The sequence below is a fragment of the Saimiri boliviensis genome, chromosome 10 (genome assembly GCF_048565385.1).
Source record: "Saimiri boliviensis isolate mSaiBol1 chromosome 10, mSaiBol1.pri, whole genome shotgun sequence".
In the NCBI taxonomy this organism is placed as follows: Eukaryota; Metazoa; Chordata; class Mammalia; order Primates; family Cebidae; genus Saimiri; species Saimiri boliviensis.
The window spans coordinates 41,538,969-41,566,025 of record NC_133458.1 but is presented as its reverse complement, the minus strand read 5'-3'; positions in this window follow the sequence as shown (position 1 = coordinate 41,566,025).

Below are 27,057 nucleotides of genomic sequence, written 5' to 3'. Positions count from 1 at the left end.
TTTTTTGGTTCCATATGAAATTTAAAATAGTTTTTCCAATTCTGTGAAGCAAGTCAGAGGTATCTTGAGGATAGCATTGAATCTATAAATTACTTTCAGCAGTATGGCCATTTTCACAGTGTTGATTCTTTCTATCCATAAGCATGGAATGTTTTTCCATGTGTTTGTCCCCTCCCTTATTTTCTTGAGCAGTGGGTTGTAGTTCTCCTTGAAGAGGTCCTTCACATCCCTTTAAGTTTTATTCATAGGTATTTTATTCTCTTTGGAGCAACTGTGAATGGGAGTTCACTCATGGTTTGACTCTCTGTGTATTATTGGCATATAGAAATTCTTGTGATTTTTTTTCACATTGATTTTGTGAGACATTGATCCTGAGATTTTTTTTTTTTTTTTCCACATTGATCCTGAGTCTTTGCCGAAGTTGCTTATCAGCTTAAGGAGATTTTGGGCTAAGACGATGGGATTTTCTAAATATGCAATTATGTCATCTGCAAAGCAATTTCCAAGTAAACAATGTACAGTTGGGATTGTATCTGTAGTTTCCACATCCATAGATTTAAACAACTGTAGATCAAAACTATTTTTAAAACAGTTCATCTGTACTGAACATATACAGGCTTTAAAAAATTTTTCCCTAAACAATACAGCATGACAACTATTTAGATAGCATTTATATTGCCTTAGATGGCATACGTAATCTAGAGAAATTTAAAGTACATGAGAAGATGTGCTTAGGTTATATGCAAATATTATGTAATTTTATGTAAGGCAATTGAGCATCTGTGCATTTTGGTGTCTGTGGGGAGGTCCTGGAACCAATCTTTTGGAGATACCAAGAGATTACTCTGTGTTGTTATTATTTTTTAGCTATTGTAAGTGGGATTGTTTTCTTGATTTCTTTTTCAGATGATTTGTTGTTAGTGTATAGAAACACTACTGATTTTTGTGTGACGATTTTGTATCCTGCAACTTTTACTGAATTTGTTTACTAGTTTTAAGTTTTTTTTTGTGTGTGTGAAGGCTTTAGTTTTTTAAGTATATAGGATCATGCAGTCTGCACACAGAGACAATTTCACTTTTTTTTTTTTTTTTTTTCTTTTTTTTTACAATTTAGGTGCCTTTTTTCTTTTTGTTACTTAATTTCTCTGGCTAGGGCTTCTAACTACTAATACTACACTGAATAGAAGTGGCGAGAGTGGGTATTCTAGCTTTGTTCCTGATCTTAGAGAAAAAGCTTTTAACTTTTCACAGTTGAAATGATGTTAGCTATGGACCTGTCACATATGGCCTTTATTGTGTTAAAGTACATTCTTTTTTTTTTTTTTTTTAATTGTACTTTAGATTCTGGGGTACAAGTGCAGATCATGCAGGATTGTTGCATAGGTACACATATGGCAATGTGGTTTCCTGCCTCCCTCCCCCTGTCACCTACATCTGGCATTTCTCCCTGTGTTATCCCTCCCCACTCCCCCCCGCAGTCCCCCCCTTACCCCTCCCCAACAGACCCCAGTGTGTGATGCTCCCCTCCCTGTGTTTTGTCATGAAAGTTTGCTGAATTGTTTCAAATGCTTTTTCTGCATCTATTGAGATGATCACATGGCTTGGCCCTTCGTTCTGTTAAAGCGGTATATCACATTTACTGGTTGTCCATGTTGAAACATCTTTGCACATAAGGAATAAATCCCACTAGATTATGGTGAGCAATACTTTATTGTGTTGTTAAATTTCATTTATTTTGTTCAGAATTTTTTCATCTAGCTTCAATAAGAATATTCACCTGTAATTTTCTTTTCTTGTAATGTTCTTTTCTGAGTTTATCAGGATAGTAGTAGTCTTGTAAAATGAGTCTGGAAATATTTCCCCTCTTTAACTTTTTTAGGAAGAGTTTCAGTAGAATTGGTATTATTTTTAAAAAATATTTGGTAAAATTCATCAGAAAACCCATCAGGTCCTAGGGTTTTGTTTGATGGGAAACATTTCATTACTGATTTTTTCTTCTTATTTGTGGTTGCTTTGTTTAGAGTTTCTATTTCTTCATGATTCAGTTCTTAGTAGGTTGTGTAATTTCTTCTAGGTTACAAAATATGTTGGTGTATAGTTGTTTATATTCATCTCTTATGATTCTTTGCATTTCTGTGGCATCAGTTTTTTCTTCTTTTTCATTTCTGATTAATTCAAATTTTCTGTTTTTCTTTTTGTCCAGCTAAAGGTTTGTTGATTTTTGTCTTTACAGAAAACTTTGTTTTATTGATTTGTTTATCTCTTTTTTAGCATCTATTTTATTATTTCTGATATAATCTTTATTGTTTCCTTTCCTCTAGTAACTTTGGGCTTAGTTTGTTCTTTTTACAGATTTTTGAGGTGGAGCATTAGGTTATTTATTTGAAATCTTCTCTCTTTTTTTTTTTTTCCTATAGGTATTTATTGCTAAGGATTTTCTTCTAACTGCTTTTTTTTTTTTTTAATTCATTCCATAAGTTCTGGTATGTTCTGTATCCATTTATATACTTTTAATTTCATTTTTGCCTAACAGGTGATCTAAACTGGACAGTGTTCCATGCATTCTTGAGAATACTGTATATTCTGCTTCTGTTTGATGAAATGTTCTATATATTTCTCTCAGGTCCATGTTGTCTAAAATTTAGTACAAATCCAATGTTTCCTTATTAATTTTCTGTCTACTAATCTGTCTATTGTTGCAAGTTGGGCATTCAGGTCCACTACTATTATATTGCCATCTATCTCTCTCTTTAAATCTATTAATATTTGCTTTATATACTTAGGTACTCTGATGTGTGGTACATATGTAAGTATAATTGTTACATTTTCTGGAAACAGGATGTAAATAACTTATATTTTTAGTATGAAAGTTAAAAGATAAATAATAATTACAATAATTTAAGGGAAATCACTTTATTACATTAAAAACCTAAAATGTAAGGGGTAAAAGTAAAAGTGCAAAATTTTCTAGTACAATCAAAATTAAGTTGTTATTGGCTTAAAATAGCCTGCTATAACTCTAAGTTTTATGTAAGCCTCATGAAAACACAAAGCAAAAGCCTATGGTGGATACACAAAAGACAAAAAGTAAGGAATCCATGTAGAGAACTAGAAAAAAAAATCACATATTCATGAAGGAAGATAGCAAGAGAGGAAGAAAGAAACAAAGGATAGACAGAACTATCAAAAAACAATAAACAAAATGGCAGTTGTAGGTTCTTACCTATCAATAATTAGCTTAAATATAAACGGATTAAATTCTCTAATCAGAAGACATAGAGTGGCTGAATGGATAAAAAATATAAGACCCAACTAGATACTCATTTCATTTTTGAGGACACACACAGATTGAACGTGAAAGGATAAAGAAAGATATTCCATGTAAATAAAAACCAAAAGCAAGTAAGAGAAGCTAAACTTAAATAACATAAAATCGTATTTAAATTAAAAACAAAATCAAAAAGGGGTCAAATCATCAAGAAATTTTCAATGTTTATAAAGTCTCCAGTAGTGTACAGTGATGTGTTCTAACCCTTAACATTCACCAACCCCTCACTCATCGACTCAGTCAAAACAACTGTCAGTCCTGCAGACTCCATTTGTTGTAAGTTCTCTATACAAGCAAATCATGTTTTATCTTTTATGTCATATTTGTACTGTATATTTTCAATATTAGGTACACAAATGTCATTTGTGTTAAATTGCCAACAGTATTTAATACATTAACATGTAAAGATGTTTGGCCAGGAGTAGTGGCTTTACCAGATAGCCTAGCCTACACGTGTAGTAGGCTATACCATCTAGTTTTGTGTAAGTATATTCTGTGATTTTTGCACAATGGCAAAATCAGTTAACAATTTATTTTTTTTCAGAATGTGTACGCATTGTTAAGTGACACAGGACTATACTTTGTTTTTTTTTTTTTTTTTCCTGTACATGTTTTTTTCTAAACAAACTATTGATATAGTTTAATTTACAAATTAGACACAGTAAAAGATTAACAATAATAACTAATAATGAAATAGAACAATTATAAAAACCTACCAGCATCTCTACTCATGCTCTTTGGACCATTATTATATAAAATACAGTTATTTAAACACAAGCACTGTGATACTGCAACAATCAATCAAGTAGTTACTCAGTGACTAAAGGATGGGTAATGTATACAGTGTGGAGACACTGCACGAAGGGCTGATTTATGTCTTCAGCAAAATGAGTGGGGAAAAAGTAGGACAGTAAAGATTTAGTCATGTTACTCAGAACAGTCTTCAAATTTAAAATTAATGAATTGTGTATTTCTAGGATTTTCCGTTTAACATTTTTGGTCCACAATTCGCTGCCGGTAACTGAAACTGTGAAAAGTGAAAATGTAAATAAAAGGGCAATACTGTACCACAATAGATGGGGGTGGACAGTTGTATGACTGCCACATTTTCCATGATTACATGAAAATGGACTAAATAACATAATCCAAGGAAGAGATCGTTGTCAGACTAAAGATAAAAGCAAGATCCAACTATATGCTGTATACATTTCAATTTAAAGATACAACTATGTTTAAAAGTAAAAGATAAGATATGCCCTGGAAGCAGTAATGACAATCAAGCTTTATTGGTGCTATTGATGATATTTGGAGATGGAGCTTTGGGGAGTTAATTAAGATTATGTAAGATCATCAGGGTAAGAGTTCCATGATGGGACTGGCAGCTTTATAAGAAGAGAGAACTAAGCTGGCACACTGTTGCTCTCTCGCCATGTGATGCCCTTTGTTATGTAATGATGCAGCCAATAGGCCCTCACCAGCTTCCAGAATAATAAGCTAAATGAATTTCTTTTTGAAATAAATTACCCAATCTCAGGTATCCTAAAATAATAACAAAAAACAGACTAAGACAAGTGACAATATTGATATCAGACAAAATAAACTTGGAAAAGAAATGTTATTAGTGGCAAAGAACAACATCAAAATGATAAGAGTCTCAACATATCAAGGTATAACAATTATATAAATATATATATACACACACACATATATATATACATATATATACACACACACATATATACATATATATATACACACATATATATGTGTATATATATATATATATATATATATATATATATACACACACACACACATACACACACACACACATACACACACACACCACACAACTAACGATGGACCCCCTAAAATATGTATACAACATGATGGATTTGAAAACAGTAGTAAATAATTGACAATTATAGTTAAATATTTTCACACTTTCCTTTTAGTAAATTGTAGTACAGACAGAAAGTCAGTAAAGACATTAAAGACTTGGTTAATGCTAAAATAAGTTGACCTAGTTATCATAGAAAATACTCTATCTCAAACAGCAGAATACACATTCTTTTCAATTATGTGTGGAATATTCCACAGGATAGACCATATACTAGAGCATCAAACAAATTATGATAAATATAAAAGAGATTAAAAAAAATATCTGACCAGGTGCGGTGGCTCATGCTTGCAATCCCAGTACTTTGGGAGGCTGAGGTGGGCAGATCACCTGAGGTCAGGAGTTCAAGACCATCCTGACCAACAGAGAGAAACCCTGCCTTTACTAAAAATACAAAATTAGCTGGGTGCGGTGGCACATGCCTGTAATCCCAGCTACTAGGGTAGCTGAGGCAAGAGAATTGCTTGAACCCAGGAGGCAGAGGTTGCCATGAGCCAACATCACACCAGTGTGCTCCAGTATGGGCAACAAGAGTGAAAACTCTATCTCAAAAACAAAAACAAAAACAAAAAAAAAACAAAAAAAAATCTGAGTACACCACAATAAAATTAGAAATCAAGAATAGAAAGCAATTTGGGAAATTACAAATATTTGAAATTATACAACATACTTTTAAATAATGTAAGCATTTCAAAAAAGCAATTACCAGGTTATTATTATTATTATTTTAAGATGGAGTTTCACCATGTTGGCCAGGCTGGTCTTGAACTCCCAACCTCAGGTGATCCTCCTGCCTTGGCCTCCAAAGTGCTTGGATTACAGGTGTGAACCAGGTTATTTTTAAATGGACTGGATGAAAAAAAATACATAATATATTAAAATGTATGGAATTCTGCTGAAGCAGCATTTAGGGAGACATAACTTCAAACAATTTTATTAAATATGAAAAAAAATCTGTATTCAATAATCTAAGCTTCCATTTCACAAAGCTCATGTGAACAAATCAAACTCACTATAAGTAGAATGGTGAGAATAAATATTAGGCAGACAACAATAAAATAAACAGAAAACAATAGAAATTAAACCTGAAGTCAGGTCTTTGACAAGATAATGAAAATAATAAACATTTAGATAGACTAATCAAATGAAAAATGAATATGAAGAATAAAATTACCAAGGTTAGGAAGGAAAGAATGGATATTACTACAGTCCTGCAGAAAGTGAAACGATTATAAAAAAAATTGTGAACAATTTTATGTCAATAAATTAGTTTAAATGTACATGAGTAAATTAGTAGAAAGGCACAAATTACCAAAAGTGACACAGAATAACTTAAAAACCTGAGTATACCTATTTCAAGTGAGAAAATTTAATTGGTAATAAAAATCTTCCTACAAGAAAGGATCAGATGGTTTAACTGGTGAATTCTTTCAAACATTTAATGAAGAAATAATATTAATTCTATACAAATTACATCGGAAAATAGAGGAGGTCTGCTATAATTTGGATGTTTGTCTTGTCCAAACCTCATGTTGAAATTTGATCCCCAATGTTGGAGATGAGGCCTACTGAGAGGTGTTTGGGACATAGAAGTAGATCCCTTACGAGAAGATTAATGCCTTCCCTGGGGGGTAAGTGAGTTCACTATTAGAACTACTTATTAAAAAGAGCTTGACACCTCCTACCTCTCTCTCTTGCTTTCTTTCTCTCCATGTGATTTCTGCACACACTATCCCCCTTTCACTTTCTTTCATGAGTGGAAGCACTCTGAGGTCCTCACCAGAAGCAGATGCGGGTGCCATGCTTCTTGTACAGCCTGCAGAACCATGAGCTAAATATGCCACTTTTCTTCATAGATTGCCCAGCCTCAGATATTCTTTAATAACAATGCAAAATTGAGTGAGAAAAGGTGGAATTTCCAACTTATTTTATGAGACCGGTATTAACATGCTAATAAACTCAGAAAAATATACCACAAGAAAAGAAAACCACAGTCAATATCACTTATGAACATAGGCTTAGATACCTTTAACAAAATTTTAGCAGAGTCCAGAAACAAAAAAAAAAATTGCACCGTGACCAAGAGAGGTTTATCCAGTAGTGCAAGATTGGTTTAACATATTAAATGTTAAACATAATATCACATGATGATCACGATGGATGGAAAAAAAGCATTTGACAAAATACAACCCTTTCTTGATAAAAACTCTCAATAAAGTTGAAATAGAAGATAACTTTCTCAACTGATTAGAGTATCTACAAATACACACAGGCAACACACTTGATGGTGAAATATTGAATGTTTTCCACTTAATATGGGGAATAAGGCAAAAATGTCTGCTCACTTCTTATAAATATCATCTAGAAGCTTCTAGCCAATGCACAAATACAATAATTAGAAATGAAAGGCATACATATTGGAAAGTAGGGAAAGAAAATTGTATTTATTTGCAGGCTATATGATTGTTTACAGAAAAACATAAATTTATGGAAACTACTATCAGAACTAATAAGCAAGTTTGGCAAGGCTACAAAATTAATTTAATTGTATTCATGAAATATAACCAATGAATGTTTGGTTATATTTTAACCAAAAATAAAACTAAATAAAAATTTTGTTATGAAATCATCTCAAAAAATAAGTATTTATAAATTTAACAAAATGTGTAATATTTTTATCCTGACAACTATAAAATATTTTTATGGTAAAAACATAAAATTTGTTATTATTGTGTATGTTACCATAGTGTTAACTATATGTACATTGTTGTATAACAAATATTTAAAACTTTTTTATCTTACAAGACTAAAACTCTATACCCATTGAACAACTCCCCCTTGCCATTCTCTTTCCTCTGTCAACCGTCATCCTACTTTCATTTTGTAAGTTTGCCTCTGTTACATTTCTCATGTAAGTGGGATCATGTATTATTTGTGCTTTAGCTACTGGCTTATTTTACTTAGTATAATGTCTTTAAATTTCATCTATGTTGTAGCATATTTCAGAATTCCGCCCCCCCCCCTTTTTTTTAAGGCTAGAGACTATTCTATTGCAAGTATATACCGAATTTCTTTATCCATCATTATGTCCATGTTGTTTCCATGTCTTGGCTATTGTGAATAATGGGGCAACACAAATTAGTGTGTTCAAGATCTTGTTTTTCAGTTCTTTTGGATGTATACCCACTAGTGGTACTGCTGGATCATATGGTAGCTTGAGTTTTAAAAATATATATTGTTGATATTACCACTTATCAGATACAAGATTTGCAAATATTTTCTAAATTCTGCAGGTTGTATTTTTGCTTTTCTTGCCTGTGCTTTTAATATCATATCTAAAACATTTTTTATATTAGTTTATTTAAGAAAATTATTTGGAATTATCACATAATTCATAAATATCTGTTTCTTTTGGGTAGATTTCTGGAGATTTAGTTGGCTCCTTTTGTGGAATCATGTCTCCCTGTTTCTTTGTATGTCTTCTTATTTTTTTCTGAGATTTTTGCATTTGAAGAAACAATCACTTCTCCCAGAGTTTAAAGACTGGATTTGCACAGTAAATGGCCTTTGCCAATCATCTCTGCTAGAGATTTTGCGGGCTTCTAAAATATTTTGTGGGGATTCACATTTTCTGGGCTTGGGTTTGCAATTTCCCAGTTAAAAGAGGTTTATAAGTTTCTTTTTCAGGATCTCTCTCTCGCTCTCGCTCTTTGTCTCTGTCTCTGTTTCTCATGTCTATTTGTGGTACTGTATGTTCTCTAGTTCAGTAACAAATTCCTGAGCTCTTCTTCATTTTTAACGGCTTGTGGACATTTAAAACAGGCTAGCTCCCCACCAGCATTTTCTTTCAATGCCACTGTTCTTGGCTTTGTGCTTGCCTGGTGTACTCTGACTTCTTAATTGGTTTCTAGAGTTCTCATAAAGATTTTTTGAAAATACGTCATTGGGAAATCATTGTCTCTGTGGGGAAATGAGGTCTGGAGCTTTCTTTTCTACTACTTTACTGAAAACTACAAATATTGCTGAAAGTAAAGATCTAAATAAATTGTCAATTATACTGTGTTTATAGATTCAGAGACTCAATATTATTATGTTGGCAATTATTCCCAAAGTGATCTGCAAATCCCTGTGATATTTCTGTGTTCTTTAAAAAATATAAAGGTGTTCTTTTTTTTTCTTTTTCTATTTGTGGATATGAATATTCTGATCCTAAAATGTATATGAAATGTAAAGATCCTAAAATATTCATAGATATTTTGTAAAAGTATAACCAAGTTGGAAGACATTATAACATATTTTAGAATGTTCTAAAAAACTAGAGTAATTAGAAGTTTGTGATGGACATGAGAATACATATATAGATCAATGGAAGACAGTCAATGGAAATTAATTGAATGCTCAAATGTTAACTCCCACATATAAAGCCAATTTAGTTTTTAAAAGAATAAATTGAATTGGCAATTCAATGGGCAAAACTATCTTTTTAAAAATTGGTGCTGGTACCATTGAATATTAATATCCAAAAAGAAAGAGAGGAAGAAGAATGAAGGAAGGAACAAAAGAAAGACAGGAAAAGGTCAGAAAGGCAAAACTGCAGGAAGAAAGGAAAGTACCAAAACCAAACAAAACAAAAAAAAGGAATTTTTTTAAAAGACTGATATCCTTGTCTTATACTATCAACTAATATTAACTAAAATGTGCTACAGACTTAGATATAAGAGTTAATAGTATAAAATTTTTTAAAAAAATTACATGAGATTTATATATTCATATATACATATATATGCACACACACACACTAAGGTGTGTGTATATGTATGTATATATACACACAAACTAAAGTGTATGTATATATGTGTATGTATATACACAAAGGTGTATGTATATATATATATATACACCCACACTAAGGTATATATAACTTAGTGTATAGGTATATATACTTTAGTATGTCTGTGTGTATATAAATATATACACACACACGTATACATAAGTGTATACGTACCTTAGTGTATAGGTATATATACCTTAGTGTATATACATACATATACACATGCACACCTCAGGGTATATATATATATATATATATATATATATATATGCCTTAATTTAGGTATTGATTTCTTAGATCTGATACTAGACACATGCTATATAAAAGAAAATAATACATCAAGAAAATAAAATGACAGTTCAGGGCTAGGTGTTGTGGCTCATTTCTGTAATCTCAGCACTGTGGGAGGCCAAGGTGGAAGGATGGTTTGAAGCTAGGAGTTTGAGACTAGGCTAGGTAACATAGTGAGATTTGACCTTACAAGTATAAAAATAAAAAATAAAATTATCTGGATGCAGTGGCATTGCCTGTAGTACCAGCTACTCAGGAGTTTGAAGTTAGAGGATTGCTCAGACCCAGGAGTTTCACTTTGCAGTATGCTATAATTGTGTCATTGCACTCCAGCCTGGGTGATGGAGCAAGACCCTATCTCTATTTTTAAATAAATAAAATAAAATGTCAATTCATACTGAGAAAAATTTTTGAAAATGATTTTAAAATTACTAAAAAATCATTATTTATTAGAAAAAATGCCAATTAAAACCACAAGGTGATATTACTGCATAGCCACTAAAATGGCTATAACCAGGAGACTTACATTGCCAAGTGTTGGTTTGTGCACAAATATTCATAGTAACACTATATATAATAACCAATAATTGCTAGCAATCGAAGTGTCTATCAACTGGCAAATAGATAAGTAAAATCTGGTATATTCATTCAATGGAATATTACTCCAAAACAAAAAGAAGCAACATACATGCAGTAACACAAACAGACCTCACATATATTATGCAATGTGAAAGAAGACAGACACAAAAAGATACTTACTGTATGATTTAATTTAGGTAAAAATCCTATGAAATGCAAAACTATGTAGAGTAAAAACATTTTCATGGTGTCTGATTCTGGCTGAGGGAAGAGACTGATGGCAAATAAACATGGAGGAAGGACTTGGTATGATAAAAGTGCTCCTAAATTGGATCATGGTGATTTTGTGCAACTCTATAAATTTATTAAAATTTATGAAACTCTACACTTAAAGTGAGTTAACTTTTGGTATATAAATTATGCCCCAATAAAGTTATCTAAAAAGATGATATAAGTGTTAGCAAATTTCAAGAGATGTTAACAGATATATAATATAGAAGAAGATGTGATTATTTGTACAACAGGTTTCCTCAAATATGAAAACCAAAGGAACAGGGCAGAATAATTAACTGAAGTTCATGATTCAAGGATCTTTCTTAAATACATATATATGTATATACATTTACATATAATATATACACCATACACCCGCACACATATATGTAATCTCACATATTTAAAGGGCACAATACAAACCTAGGATAATTTAATAAGAAAAACTGCTACCAAGACATGTTTTGTAAATCTAGATGTCATTATTTGAAATAAGATCAATAAAACAGATTGAATATTATCTGGCTTAATCAAAGGAAAATAGAAGAAAACATAAACATTAACAATAATAGGAAAAGAATCATATGATTAATAATTGCTTACATTATGAGATAAAGAATATATTTACATATACTTTAAAACCTAGAAAAAGTTTTTGAAAGAAATATGTAACTTACCAAATTGACCTAAGTAGTGAGAAAATCTAAACAGGTGAATCATAACAGAGGAAACAAACAAACAAAAATTGTTAAAGAGCTCCCCCTACTTCCCCACCCCAATAAACAAAAAATCACCAGGCCCAATCATTGTTTTGGTTATTCCACCAATTATTTATCTAATGATTTTCATTCTACTAAAACTATTCTACATCGTAGAAAGGAAGAAAAAGTCCAACTTTATTTTCTCCATTAAACAAAACTTAATGTTTTAGTAGAAATACATTTACGTTTTCAAACATTTGTGTCTTTAGCAACTTTACTAAAGCATGATTTTTATATCATAAAATTCATCTTCATTTTAAATGTACAATTTAACAATTTTTAGTAAGTTGCTAAGTTGTGTTCTTATCACCACAACCAATTTTGAGGACATTATCATTACTCCAATATGATCTCTCCTGCCCTTTATAGCTAATCTTCATACTCACTGCTGGCCCTAGGCAAGCGCTAATTTACTTTCTGGCTCTAGAGATTTGCCTTTTTAATACATTTCATATAAATTAATTCATACAATTTGTGGTATTTTGTATCTTATTTTGCATATTGTTTTCAAGTTTATTCATGTTGTAGCATATATCAATATTTATTTTAAATTATCTTTGAAAAGGAAGTGCAATAATGATTTTAAAATCTGGTATGATTAAAATCAAAAAATAAAACTACAGATAAACCTCATTTATAAATGTTAAAGTGAAAATCATTAATGATAGTTACTAGAGGCCAGGAAGGGTGTGTTTTGAAGAGTAGGGAGGATGAAGAGACGTTGGATAGTAGGTAAACACACAATTAGCTAGAAGAAATAAATTTTAGTGTTCTATAGAAGAGTAGGGTGACTATAGTTAACAACAATGCATTGTATATTTCAAATAGCTAGAAGAGATGTCTAGAAATAATACACAGAAATGATAAATGATCCAGGTAATGGATAGTCTTTTTTTTTATTATTATTTGAGACAGCGTCTTGCTCTGTCACCCAGGTGAGAGGTCAGTGATTCGATCTGGATCTCTGCTCACTACAGCCTCCTGCTCCCAGGTCCAAGTGATTTTTCTGCCTCGGCCTCCCCAGTAGCTGGGATTACAGGCACCCGCCACCATGCCAGGATAATTTTTGTGTTTTTAGTAGAGACAGGGTTTTGCCATGTTGACCAGGGTGGTCTTCCATTCTTGGACTCAAGCAATCTGCCTCCTGGGCCTCCCAAAGTGCTGGTATTACAGGTGAGAGCCACTGAGCCCTGCCAATTTGCATTTCTCTAATTATTTGGAATCTTCTCGTAGAAATATTGGTTATAGGTATTTATCCCTCTGTATTTGCTTTCCAATCCATATGCTTTGTCGAGTTTTTGTACTATATTGTTTGCCATTCTCTTATTGATTTGTAGGGGCTTTTTATCTACCTACCTACCTACCTACCTATCTCTGTCTATCATCTATCTATCTATATATCTATCTATCTAAGGAGAGAGAGATTATAAATATTTTTCCTCCATTCTTTCCCTGTACGTAGTATTGTCATTAATTATGCTTTTTTTTTTTAGTAAAATTCTTATCCAAGTATTTTTTATTACTTTCAAGCTTTAAACAAAATTTAATCTTAAAATAATTTTAGATTTAGAGAAAAGTTGTGCATGGTACAGGGAATTCCTACATATTATTTTACTCAGCTTCTCCTAATGTTAGCATCTGACATAATTATTGTGAGTTCATTAAAATTAAGAAGTTAACATTAGTGCAATACCATTAACTAAATTACAAACCTTAATCAGATTTCTCCAGTTTTCCCACTACTGTCCATTTTCTGTTCCAAAATCTCATCCAGGCCACCACATTGCATTTATTCACCATGTTTTTTTGTTTCTGCCAATATGTGACAATTTTTCAGTCTTTTCTTGTTTTTCATGACTTTGACACTTTTGAAGAATTCTTGTTGGTCATCTTTTAGAAGGTTTCTCAATTTTAATGTGTCTTATATTTTCTCATGATTAAATTGGAGTTATGGATTTTGGGGAAGAACACTACAAAGTGAATTTTCCTGCTCATCATATTATACCAGAGGGTACAATATCAACATGGCAACCTTAATTACTTGTTTGAGGGGATGTCTGATGAATTTTTCCATAGTAAATTCCTTTTCCCTTCCTGTTTTCTATTGTTAGAAGCAAATTACTAAATCCAGTCTATATTTAATGGGAAGGAAATTAAGCTCCACCTCCTGAGACAAGGGAAATAATTTATGTTTATTATTGGAAATTTTTATGCAAAAAAATTTTTTTTCTTCTATTCATCTGATTGTTTATGTAAGTGTGGCTTCATAAATATCTTAAATATTTACATATGTGCATATAATGTCACACATATTATATATAGATGTAATCTGATACATATTACATATAATGTAATACATATTATTTTGCCATGCAGAAATACATATACTTCTGGGTACCACAAGGCATTATAAACACAATAAAAAGCAAATGGGTAAACTAGAGAAAAAATTTGAAACATAACTCATGGATAAAAGGTTACAATTTCCAAATACATATTTTGTTTTTACAGAAACAGAAGCAAAGAAGGACAACTATATATAAAGTGGTCTAGTGAATGAACAGTTTACAAGAAATGTAATATAAATACCACTTAACTATATAAAAGGCATTTAACTTTACACAAATTAGGAAAAGTGCAAATTAAAACTACACCAAGATGCCAATGCTTTTCATCTGTTTTATTGGCATGAATCCAAAAGTTTGATAATTTATGTTGGCAAGGTTAGAGTGAGAAATAGGCATTTGCATATATTACCAGTGTGTCTTTGGAATCATTAATTCGTCTTCTAGAAAATATATCCCAAAGACACACTAACAAAAATATAAAAATACGTATATAAAAGTGATTCTTTATAATAGAAAGAGATAAGAACAACTCAAATATTTTTAATAGGAAATTTAATTATCTTATAGCTTTATGTAGTAGACTATTATGCAGTCATAGAATAAGGAATGTCTTTATATACTACTAAGGAGTTATCTATAAAATATATTAAGTGATTTTGTCATTTATTATATTTTACAGATCTGAAATTATTTAATATATTTTACAGATATGCAACTAATAGTGTGCAACTATAACCTAAAAACAGAGACAAATATGACTGTTTGAGTCAAAAAATGGATGTTATAAAATGTGGTCACCAAAGTAAGAGGGAGAGAATAAGATGAGGGAGACAATGTTAAATGATTGTCTTCCTTAAATGTACTTACTTTTGTTGATTTGATTTTGGAACTTCGTAAATATTTTACATGAGCATAAAGTTTGATTTAGAAAAGTAATTTCTAAAAATTCAAAAGTAAATAAAAATAAGTGAACCTAACATATACTGAGTTGCTAGCAAAACCACACAAATAAAAACTGTGACTTTAAAACGGTAGTTTGACTGTACATTCCTAGTGTTATATACAGAAATGCAAAAAAGTCTTAGGTGTTTTCCATAGTCATATAATTGATCATAGTGTTTTTATTACCATTCTGAGATTGTTGTGTGGATAAGATATTTTAATTCTCTTAATCCTTATTTCTTTGAGAATGAGAATTCTTAGGTACTAGGAAATAGGCATATGAGATTTAAACAATTAAGAAAATTCCTGAAGCTCTAAATTTCAATTGGAAAATCAATATGAAATCATGATATATTTTACCTTAAAAATAAAAAAAAAATCAGACATTAAATCAAAATATATTAAACAAAGGATTGTGCATTAAAGTAGGAATGGGTACATCACTGATGTTAATGGCTTAAAGACAGAAATCAAAGAACTTTATATTTAGACAAAGCCTTTGGCTTTGGTTATCATCCAGTGTGCTTCATAGAAAGTAGATAGACTAAAAATTTTCTCAATATTAGACAGAATGTATTATTTAAGAAACCCCAAGACTGAATTGAAAAGACTGTTCAATGTCTAAAACAATTCTCAGGCTACCAAAGTTACACCAACAGGAAGTCACCTGCTAATGCTGTGCTGTCCCCAAGAAGGATCTCCCCACAACTGTCCACCTTAGGTGAGGCCAAGGAATTCAGTGGGCCACCTCTCAGAGACAGAAATAAGGTCTGTGAATCTGGCCAAGGACTTATTTTTATGCCACAGTATGGAGATGTCATGAAACATAAAAAGGAATGTAGGGATCATTTTAAGTAAAACTTACAACTCTAAATAGTAAATGTACAACTCATTCCCTATGATTCTTGGTATAATAGCAATATAGAACAGATTACTATTCCTTATAGGAGAAAGAATTGTATACCCATGAAGTAAAATACAGTGAAGATCAGAAAGCAGCAAGTTTGTCAGGAAATCAATCAGCAAAGCAATCAACAAACAAATGTTAGAATTCACATGACTTGAATAAACAGGAAAAACTGAAGTGCAAAATGAGTAATTGTGTAGAAAGTTTTGTGTGCAGAATTATTTTAATATTTGGAGACTAAAGAATGAATTCAGGGAACCAACAGTACAGCCCAAATTTCCATATGCCAACAGATTCCTTACTTCACCACAGACTGAATTTAGCCTCAATAGAAATTATATTTAAAAATTGCTGTTTAGCCAAACATTTGAATGTTTATGTTTTAAATTTTTCACTGTCTTGGGGATTACCTGAGGATTCCAAATAACTTATTTTGATGTGTTTAAAATGCAAACCAACATACACATTAAAGTTGCTAATGAAATTTGGGAATCCTGTGTTTGTGTATTTAGAGTTCCTCAGACCCTAAATCCTCAATTTGAAACTACCTCCTCTTCAAATCTAGGTTATGTCTCTTGACATGAATCAATTACCCTGTAACTCCCCTGATTACACAAAACCTTGTTTACCTAAATGTTTTGCTGTCCCAGAACATTTCTGATAAACAGTGTTATACCGTCTGGTGTGCACAGGTGCACCTTGAATTACATGAATTATGAATCAGAATCATCTCCAGCACACCCATAAGCCTGACATTACCTGGCTATGGTATGCAGTCAACATTTATTGGAAATGAGTATAACTGTGGTGTAAAAAATCTTGACTGTGCCGCTAGTCTTTTATTTGCACATTCTTTTACTCATGAATATAGGACAGATTTTTATGAAGAGTTATATATTCTGTAGTTTGAAACAAGTATGGCATAGGGATCCCTTAGCAAAGCTCTGTATTTAATAAACTGTATGATAAGACTTCACCTGCATTTATCCTTCCCTCAGCCATGAAGAAGGGTTGTTTGCTTGTGGCAGTTTTCCTGACATTGTCATTATTATTATGGGAGAGTTAATGAGTAATAAAATTAAGTAATTGATTATCACTAGGAAAACTTTTGAATATCCCCATCTCATTGAAAAATATATAAGAATTTGAATTGAGAGAAATGAATCTGAAGAATCCATATGTCAGATTTTTTACTTCAAAGGGCTACTGCAGTCAATACAATCCTAGGAAGACACTGCTATTTCATTTTTTTAAGCCCTAGAGAATTAAAATAAGGGCTTCAAAATGGTTTGGGAACATTTAACCAGGTCTGGGAAAATTGTGTGTGTGTGTGTGTGTGTGTGTGTGTGTGTGTGTGTGTGTGTGTGTTTCAGTGATCCCAATCTTTTTTTTTTTAACTTTTACTTTAGGTGCATACTATATCTGGCATTTCTCCCCATGGTATCCCTCCCCACACCCTGCTGTCTCTCCCCTCCCCACACACCTGCCCCCATTGTGTGTTGCTCCTCTCCCTGAGTCCATGTGTTCTCATTGTTCAACACCCACCTATGAGTGAGAACATGCAGTGTTTGGCTTTCTGTTCTTGTGTCAGTTTGCTGAGAATGATGGTTTTCTGATTCATCCAAGTCCCTACAAAGGACACAAACTCATTGTTTTTTATGGCTGCATAGTATTCCATGGTGTATATATATCACATTTTCTTTGTCCAGTCTATCACTGATGGGAATTTGTGATGGTTCCAGGTCTTTGCTGTTGTACACAGGGCTTCAATGAACATATGTGAGCATGTGTTTTTATAGTAGAACAATTTATGGTTCCTTGGGTATATACCCAGTAATGGGATTGCTGTATCAAATGGAATTTCTATTTCTAGATCCTTGAGAAATTGCCATACTGTCTTCCACAATGGTTGAACTAATTTACACTCCCACCAACAGTGTAAGAGTCTTCCTATTTCTCCACATCCTTTCCAGCATCCGTTGTCTCCAGATTTTTTAATGATCACCATTCTAACTGGCGTGAGATGGTATTTCAATGTAGTTTTGATTTGCATTTCTCTAATGACCAGTGATGATGAGCATTTTTTAATGTTTCTTGGCCTCATATATGTCTTTTGAGAAGTGTCTGTTCATATCCTTTGCCCACTTTTGAATGGCATTGTTTTTTTTCTTGTATATCTGTTTTAGTACTCTGTAGATTCTGGATATTAGCCCTTTGTCAGATGGGTAGATTCCAAAATTTTTTTCCCATTCTCTTGGTTGCCTGTTTACTCTAATGATGGTTTCTTTTGCTGTACAGAAGCACTGGAGTTTAATTAGATTCCATTTGTCGATCTTGGCTTTTATTGCCATTGATTTTGGTGTTTTAGTCATGAAGTCCGTGCCTACGCCTATGTCCTGAATGGTTTTGCCTACGTTTTCTTCTAGTGTTTTTATGGTGTTAGGTTTTATGTTTAAATCTTTAATCCATCTGGAGGTAATTTTAGTGTAAGGTGACAGGCAGGGGTCCAGTTTCTGCTTTCTGCACATTGCTAGCCAGTTTTCCCAACACCATTTATTAAACATGGAGTCCTTTCCCCATTGCTTGTTTTTGTCAGGTTTGTCAAAGATCAGATGGTTGTAGATGTGTGGTGTTGCTTCTGGGACTTCTGTTCTGTTCTGTTGGTCTATGTCTGTTTTGGTACCAGTACCATGCTGTTTTGATTACTGTAGTCTTATAGTATAGTTTGAAGTCCAGCAATGTGATGCCTCCAGCTTTGTTCTTTTTGCTTAGGATTGTCTTGGCTATGCGGGCTTTCTTGTGATTCCATATGAAGTTTAAAGTGTTTTATTTCCAGTTCTGTGAAGAAGGCATTGATAGCTTGATGGGGATAGCATTGAATCTATAGATTACTTTGGGCAATATGGCCATTTTCATGATATTAATTCTTCTTAACCATGAGCATGGAATGTTTTTTCATTTGTTTCTGTCCTCTCTTATTTCATTGAACAGTGGTTTGTAGTTCTCCTTGAAGAGGTCCTTTACATCCGTAGTTAGTTGTATTCCTAGGTATTTTATTCCCTTTGTAGCAATTATGAATGGGAGTTTGCTCTTGATTTGGCTTCTGTTTGTCTGTTACTGACATATAGGACTGCTTGTGATTTCTGCACATTAACTCCACATCCTGAGACTTTGCCTAAGTTGCTTATAAGTTTGAGAAGATTTTGGGCTGAGACAATGGGGTCTTCTAGATATACAATCATGTCATCTGCAAAGAGAGACAGTTTGATTTCCTCCTTTCCTAATTGAATACCCTTTATTTCTTTTTCTTGCCTGATTGCTCTGGCTAGAACTTCCAATACTATATTGAATAGGAGTGGTGAGAGAGGGCATCCTTGTCTAGTGCCTGATTTCAAAGGAAATTCTTTCAGCTTTTGCTCATTCAGTATGAGATTGGCTGTAGGTTTGTCATATATAACTTTTATCATTTTATGATATGTTCCATCGATACCTAGTTTATTGAGTTTTTAGCATGAAGGGCTGTTGAATTTTTTCAAAGGCCTTCTCTGCATCTGTTGAGATAATCATGTGGTTTTTGTCTTTGTTTCCATTTATGTGATGGATTATGTTTATGCATTTGGGTATATTGAACCAGCCTTGCATCCCCGGGATGAAGTCTACTTGATTGTGATGGATAAGCTTTTTGATGTGCTGTTGCAATCCATTTGCCAGTATTTTACTGAAGATTTTTGCATTGATGTTCATCATGGATATTGGCCTAAAGTTTTCTTTTTTAGTTGAGTCTCTGCCTGGTTTTGGTATCAGGTTGATATTGGTCTCATAAAATGAGCTAGGGAGGATTCCCTCCTTTTGTATTGTTTGATACAGTTTCAGAAGAAATGGAACCAGCTCCTCTTTGTATATCTGGTAGATTTTGGCTCTGAACCCATCTGGACCTGGACTTTATTTGGTTGGTAGGCTGTTGACCACTGCCTCTACTTTAGCCCTTGTTATTGGTCTTTTCAGGGTTTCAACTTCCTCCTGGTTTAGTCTTGGTACCGAGTACAAGTGTCTAGGAATTTATCCATTTCTTCCTGGTTTACTGGTTTATGTGTATAGGGCTGTTTGTAGTAACCTCTGATGGTAGTTTGTATTTCTGTGGGATCAGTGATGATATCCCTTTTATCATTTTTTATTGCATCTATTTGATTCTTCTCCCCCTTTTTTAAAAAAATTAATCTGGCTAGCGGTCTATTTTGTTGATCTTTTCAAAAAACTAACTCCCGGATGTATTGATTTTTTTGAAGAGTTTTTTGTGTGTCTATCTCCTTCAGTTCGGCTCTGATCTTAGTTATTTTTGTTTTCTGCTAGCTTTTGAGTTTCAGGTCCGGGAAATTTAACCAGATTCTTATTCTGCAACTGTGAGCAGACTACAGAAATGTACAGTCTTCTCTTCAAATACTATTTTTTAAGAGTCTTCTCCTTATACAATTTAGGTAATCAAAGATGTGAGTCCACTTAACTCATGATAGACAATGAGATATATTTCCTAATAATATATGACTCATTCAGTTCCTTAAACATGAAGGTAAAGGAGTCTTGTTTTTTAATATTAATGCATTTAAATGTATTACAAAAACTATCAATGTTTTATAATAACACTTCAAATAAAAAAATATATTTTTCATGAAACAGTAGTCATTTATACATTCATAAATTCAGAAAAAATATTACTGATTATTGTAGCAGGTGTTTATATAACTATAACATATATAAGCTAATATATGTTTATGTATATAAGCTAATTTCTTGAAATATTACATATACTATTGTGGGGCCAGGCTAGGCAAGTCCAAAATCTGTAGGGTAGGCCATCAGGAAGAGCAGCCTGAAACCTCTTGGATAGGAGCTGACATGGTAGTCTAGGAGAAACTTCTTTAGTTCTGCTGTTAAGGTCATTCAGCTGATTGGATCAGTGCCACCAAGATTATCCAGGATAATCTTTAAAAAAAAAAAATCAACTGAGTATAGATGTTAAGCAGATCCACAGAATACCTTCATAGTAAAGTCTACATTATCATTTATTGAATAACTCTGAACGTATGTGTTAATGACCTAATGCCACTTTTAGGAAAGTTAAATAAATACATTCTAATAAAGAAATCTTAGTTGCCTTTCCTAGGTGCCCAACTGAGGTTGAATTTACATCCCTGTGTATGGGGAGCCTTCAGCTGAGGCTTCCACTGACTTACATGTGTGAGGGAAAGCCACTCTGAAACAAGAGACATGCTGCTTGTTAATCACAGATAGCTGGAAGTCTTCAAGTAGCAGCAAGCAGCTACAAACCTCACCTATGATCTTTATTGAAATTAAATTTTAGTGGTCTCTTCTTATACAATCCCTTTCCCAAAACCAATTTGCATAATTTGGTATAATTTGAAATGATTGACACAGGTTGCTAATTGTTGGGGTAGAAACTAGACCGTCAAAGTAGCTAAGTCTCGAAGGCAAAGGTTAGAATCCAGTAACTGGTAGTGTGGGTCGAATTGATGTTCGTTTAATAATCTGTAAACTATGCAAGAGAATGTAATTGTCCTACATTACAAGGGTAGTCTTTCCACTGCACAGTTTATTCAAATGTATAATCTAAATAATTGAGTACCTCTGCATACAATAGAGCATTTCCTCATATGCAAACACCATTTAATAGACAGTTAAATCCAAACAGATGGATAAAAGATGCCAGAACATAATTGGTTTGCTTTTGATTATTTCATTGATACCAATTTACTTAAAGAGTAAGTCTCAACAAGGTAGGATTTATTGTCACAGAATACTCAGTTTGACAGAGATGTTAAAAGATTCAGCAGTGTTTTGTCAATTTCCACTCATGAAAGCTTGGGTAGAAATGAAATTTTGACCAAATGTTTGGCTTTGTCTTCACTTGCATCTGACCACCACAAACACTTGATAAAACATAAATTGATCTTGTTTTATTTAATATCTTCTCGATTTCTTGGTTTCACTAAAGATATCACCCTATTATAATTCTTTTGAAATAGCTGGAGAACATCAATTAAGAAAGAAATGAGAAGTAATCATTGATGAATTTTTTTTAAACAGCAGCTATAATTCGATGTCTTATATAAATCACAATGTTTTATGTAATCCTGTATGTTTTCTTTAAGTGTTCTAAATAAAATCTGAAAGTTTAGGAAACATAGAAGTCACTGAAATATGTGTGAATACACACATTTACACACATGCACTTGTAGGGAAGAGGATGGCATGAACTCCATTTTACAAATAAGAAAATTAGACTAAAGGAAATTGAGTGCCTCAGAGCTGCAGAGGAAAGAAATAGTAAAACCTGGATTGGAATTTATTTTTATTTTAACTTATTGTAAAGTTCATGCTCCCTTAAAAGCAATGCTACCAGCTCTTGTCCCCAAAGGTTCTTAAAGTCTCTTGGAATGCCTCTGTATCTAATAGACAAAGATTTTAATTATTTTTATTTTCACTTTTAGTTAGTAAATTAGCTTGATGATTAAACATAACCATTTTAAGAATAACATATTAATTGCTAAGACTGCTCTGACCTCTTTTGTAAAATGCACTTTATCTGATTGTGATAATCCTATTTTGTAGCCATTAAATACAGGCTTAAAAATGAAGGCTTTAAAAATTGAAAAGTGATTTCTTAGATCAATTTTTTAACAGGAGTTGCTATATTTAAACTCAATAGTAAAAGTATATGGAGATAAACAAAACATAAGCATTAAAATAATTTTTTAAGGATTTTAAAGATCTCACTTTCTCTTCCTTTCAACATAAATTTTTCCAAGATTACGTTAAGTACAAATCTTCATATAAAAGTTTGCATCAAGCCAAGACTGTTGTCTATACAAAAGCTAGACTCATTGACTATGGATTGCAAGCAGACCTGCCTGTGGAAAATATGTGTTAAATGCAACTATTGCCTCTCTAAGTGTTCAGGTTATTTGACTAAAAAAGTTGTAAAAGAAAATTCTTCATTTGTAGTAGACAATGTTGTCTACTTAGAGAGATGGTTTTTTAAATCTTACCACTTAGATTTTAAAATTTTCTTTTAAAATAAGAATATCATACTTATTTTATAAGTATACATAAATAGATAATCATGTAATATATCTTTATTATTTATATATGGCAAAAGTAATAGTTGTTGATTGCATGAAATTTGAAATATACAAAAAAAGACAAAAGGAAAATTATTGCCATATATATCAGAGTCATGATCATCCAGTCCTTGATTTTATTTTTATATCTCTTTGCTTAGCTATGTTTAATGAAAATTTCCTCATAATCTTAAATATTTTTCCATAGAATCTTTTCAGTGGCTATATAATATTTCCTCATTTGGCTCAAATGTAACATGTTTAACAAATCTTTTATTTTGAGATATTTAGAGTTCTTATTTTTTATTTATACACCATTATTTCTTTCAAACTATTTTCTACAACATAGTTTGAATACAGATTTGAATAGTTTAAAGACATTTATTCACATTGTCAAACTATCCTCCAAACAGATTATATGAATTTTTACTCTCAACAGGTAGATCAAATTTTCCCAAACTCCTACCCGCATAGACTCATATGTATATGAAAGTTCTTATTGATGGCGTGCTTTTCTGGTGTGCTAAAGCATTTACTAAGTAGGGTGTATAAAGAGATAGGAGATACTAATTTCACCTGAAATTTGAGGTGTATATACATTTATTTAAATACTTAATATCTGTATAACCCTAAAGACTATTTTCTGCCTTTTTGATACATGAAGAATGAAAGCATGTAAAAGCCGCCTTGCTATATCTTTCTCCAACTACATCACTGTGTTTACCAGCAAAATATGAACTACAGGAAATTGTTGCTTCTCTATATTGCTATGTGATGTTTTGGCTTTTATATGTATATTTAGGAATATATAAGGATACATGCTTTTTTTATATGTGTAAGTCTACCAGAACCTTTATGATGTGGCGATGTGGTTAAGATAAAATGAATGAACATTTTCCTGGTGTAAAATTTTACTTTTTGAATGACCAAAAACTATGTTAATTGAATGTATAATCTTTTTATAGTACAGCTGACAATTTTCTATGATTTTTTTTTTAAATCTTAAGGAGTTGTAGGTTTAACAAAAACAAAACTAATATTTTTCCCAGCTTTGTTTCCAAAGTTGCTCATGAGCAATTTGTGGGGCTTTTTTGGTGAAAATCTTTCAGGGGTTTATTACCATTAATCTTTTTGAGGGTGTGTATAATTCATCTCACCAGCCATCAGAATTCCCAGAGGGTAAATTACTCTAGAGATCTCTGTGCCCTCACGCTGTATCAAATTGACCTGCTTCTTGTTTGCCATTTTTGTGTACTACATTGCTTATTTAACAAGAAACAGAATGATTGTAATTCTGAGAAGGTCCTTTGATAGTAGTTTTGACACTCTGCCTGAATAATGACCCTCATTATGGTGCCTGTGACAGGCTCTGAAAGTCCTGATTTATGAATATATCACAGGTTCAGCATTAGAGCTCCCCCTACTCACTTACTTCTGATATAGACCCAGATATGGTCAGAGCCCTTTGAAATATAGAGAGGCTGAGATAATTGCATGATTATGACCATTCAAATCATCTTTTTTTCTAATATAACAAAGCTCTGCCATTTAATTTTGATTGTCTCCAAAGTTATTAGGAACCTTTGACAAAACGTTTATTAGAAGAATGTATTTCAGAGCAACAGGACCCATGACAAAGGTGGAAGTTATTCTTATTTCTCTGTTCCTAAGCTTCAGCTAAATTTCTATTACAAATACTCATTAATGGTTGATGTGATAATAGACTGTTAGAAGCAAGATTTGCTAAGAGCAAAAAGTCTGTGTCCTTGATAAAACAAATTACAAGACACTCTGTAAACACTTTTTTTTGTGCAGAATGTTGTTGATTTATTGTTTCCTCTATAGTGATTATTTAAATAAATGTAGCTAATTTAGTTCATTTGCCAAACTGTATAATTTTGTTCTTTGTGAAGGGGTTATATGTAAAAGCCTCGAGGAATCACATCCCCATTCATCTTTTTACAAGTGCAATAAATAAATAAAGAGACATGGTTTAATTTTGCCAGTTAGAAGATATTTAAATAGCAGTGGTGGTAAACTGATTTCTTTTTCTACTGTTCAAAAAAGCCATGTAAATGCACTTGTTTTCTTGTTACTAGTTTAATGATACACAAGAAAACCATAGCATAACTGCTTTATTGAGGCCATAAGAAACAAAGATTTTTCCATCATCTACTCTTCTTTACCATGACCTTTTTATAAAACTGTTGCTCATCTCTTGCTTTTCCATTTATATTTAAAATATATAAAATATTGTAAGAACATTTTATTTCAGAAAAAATGTGAAATATGGTACTGTTCAATATAAAAAACAAATTCATGATTGTTTTCCCACATATCCCTTACTTGCCAGGAGTAAGGATCTGCAATCACCTTATGGTTTTATTAGAAACAGGGAAAACTGAAGGTCTGCCTAGGTGTTCTCAGCTGATTCCTTTTGAAACTATCATGAGATGACCCTTAAGATTAAAAATACATAGTTACTAAGGGCAGTGGCTGAAAGTTAATTTTAAATGAAGTCTGGTAATAACCTGGAGTAAATTTAATAAGGGTCCTCCATTTTATAGCAAAAGCAGTCACTTAAAACATAATATGGTGATTCTGAAATCTTTAAACAAAATGATCGAATTCCTTCTAGCAAGCTGAGAATTTTCAAAAACACTTTTTTAAATTTTACATCCACAAAGCCTTTATTCTTGATTCATTAACCTATTTTTGGAAAGTCTATTTCTAAAGGGGAAAGTGTTTGCCACCTCTGCAGTGTAGGTATCACTGATGGAATGAATCTTTTAGTGGTTTCCATCACCTATTTTGTGTGCATATTTTGTAAAAATTCTGAAGGTGATTTCTTTTGCTTTCCTGCTTGAATAGGCCTTATATAGTAGTATACGGTGGTTTTACAAAAGTATTTTAGAGCATAACAAAACCTTCTGGACCTTAATAACTATACATGACTGATCTGTAATCTCTAGCAAGGTTAACTGTTTCTCCCAAGGAGTTAAGTGGCATATAAACTATTGTTCACACCATTTGTGCTAACAGTATAGGATGACCTCAAATACTGTAGTGGCCATATGAGGTACCTGCACAATGCATTTATCAACAAAGGGAAAAGGACCACAGGGGCAGATCTGACTTTAAGTGTATTAGGATTCTATTAGGATAAATGCCTAACCTCACTCCACAGCAAAAAGTAATTACAGAGTCATTGTTTCTACAGTGTTAATATTTTTTATGGTTCTTTAGAAATATGTGCTAATAGTTCTTGAGTTGACATCTGTACTGTATTATATTTTATACAAAGCACCCAGAGTAGACTGTAGAGCAATCAAATAGCTCTAAGATCATTTTGCTCTTACAGGAAATCAGCAACAGGTATAAAATACAGATAAAGGAACAGTTTAAATTCAATAGTTAACTTTAGTACTTAAATTATCTAATTAACAATAGTCTGAACAGTTAGATATTAAAACTTTATTCTTTCAAAAATTGCATGCTCCATTTAGAGTGTATCATAGTTTCTTATGTATTCACAGATTCTTCTATTCGTGTGTATTTTTATAATGCATCAATTCTTTTTCTATGGGTTCCTTCCTTCCTACTCTTAAATATTTACGCCTTATTCTGGACATTCATTTTTGCATGTTTTACTGAGAAAGAAGTACTAAAACACTTGTGTTTACACATGCACGTGTGCACACACACCATTAAAAAGGTAAAACAAATGTTAATGGCCCCTCCAGTGAATACCATTGAGTAGC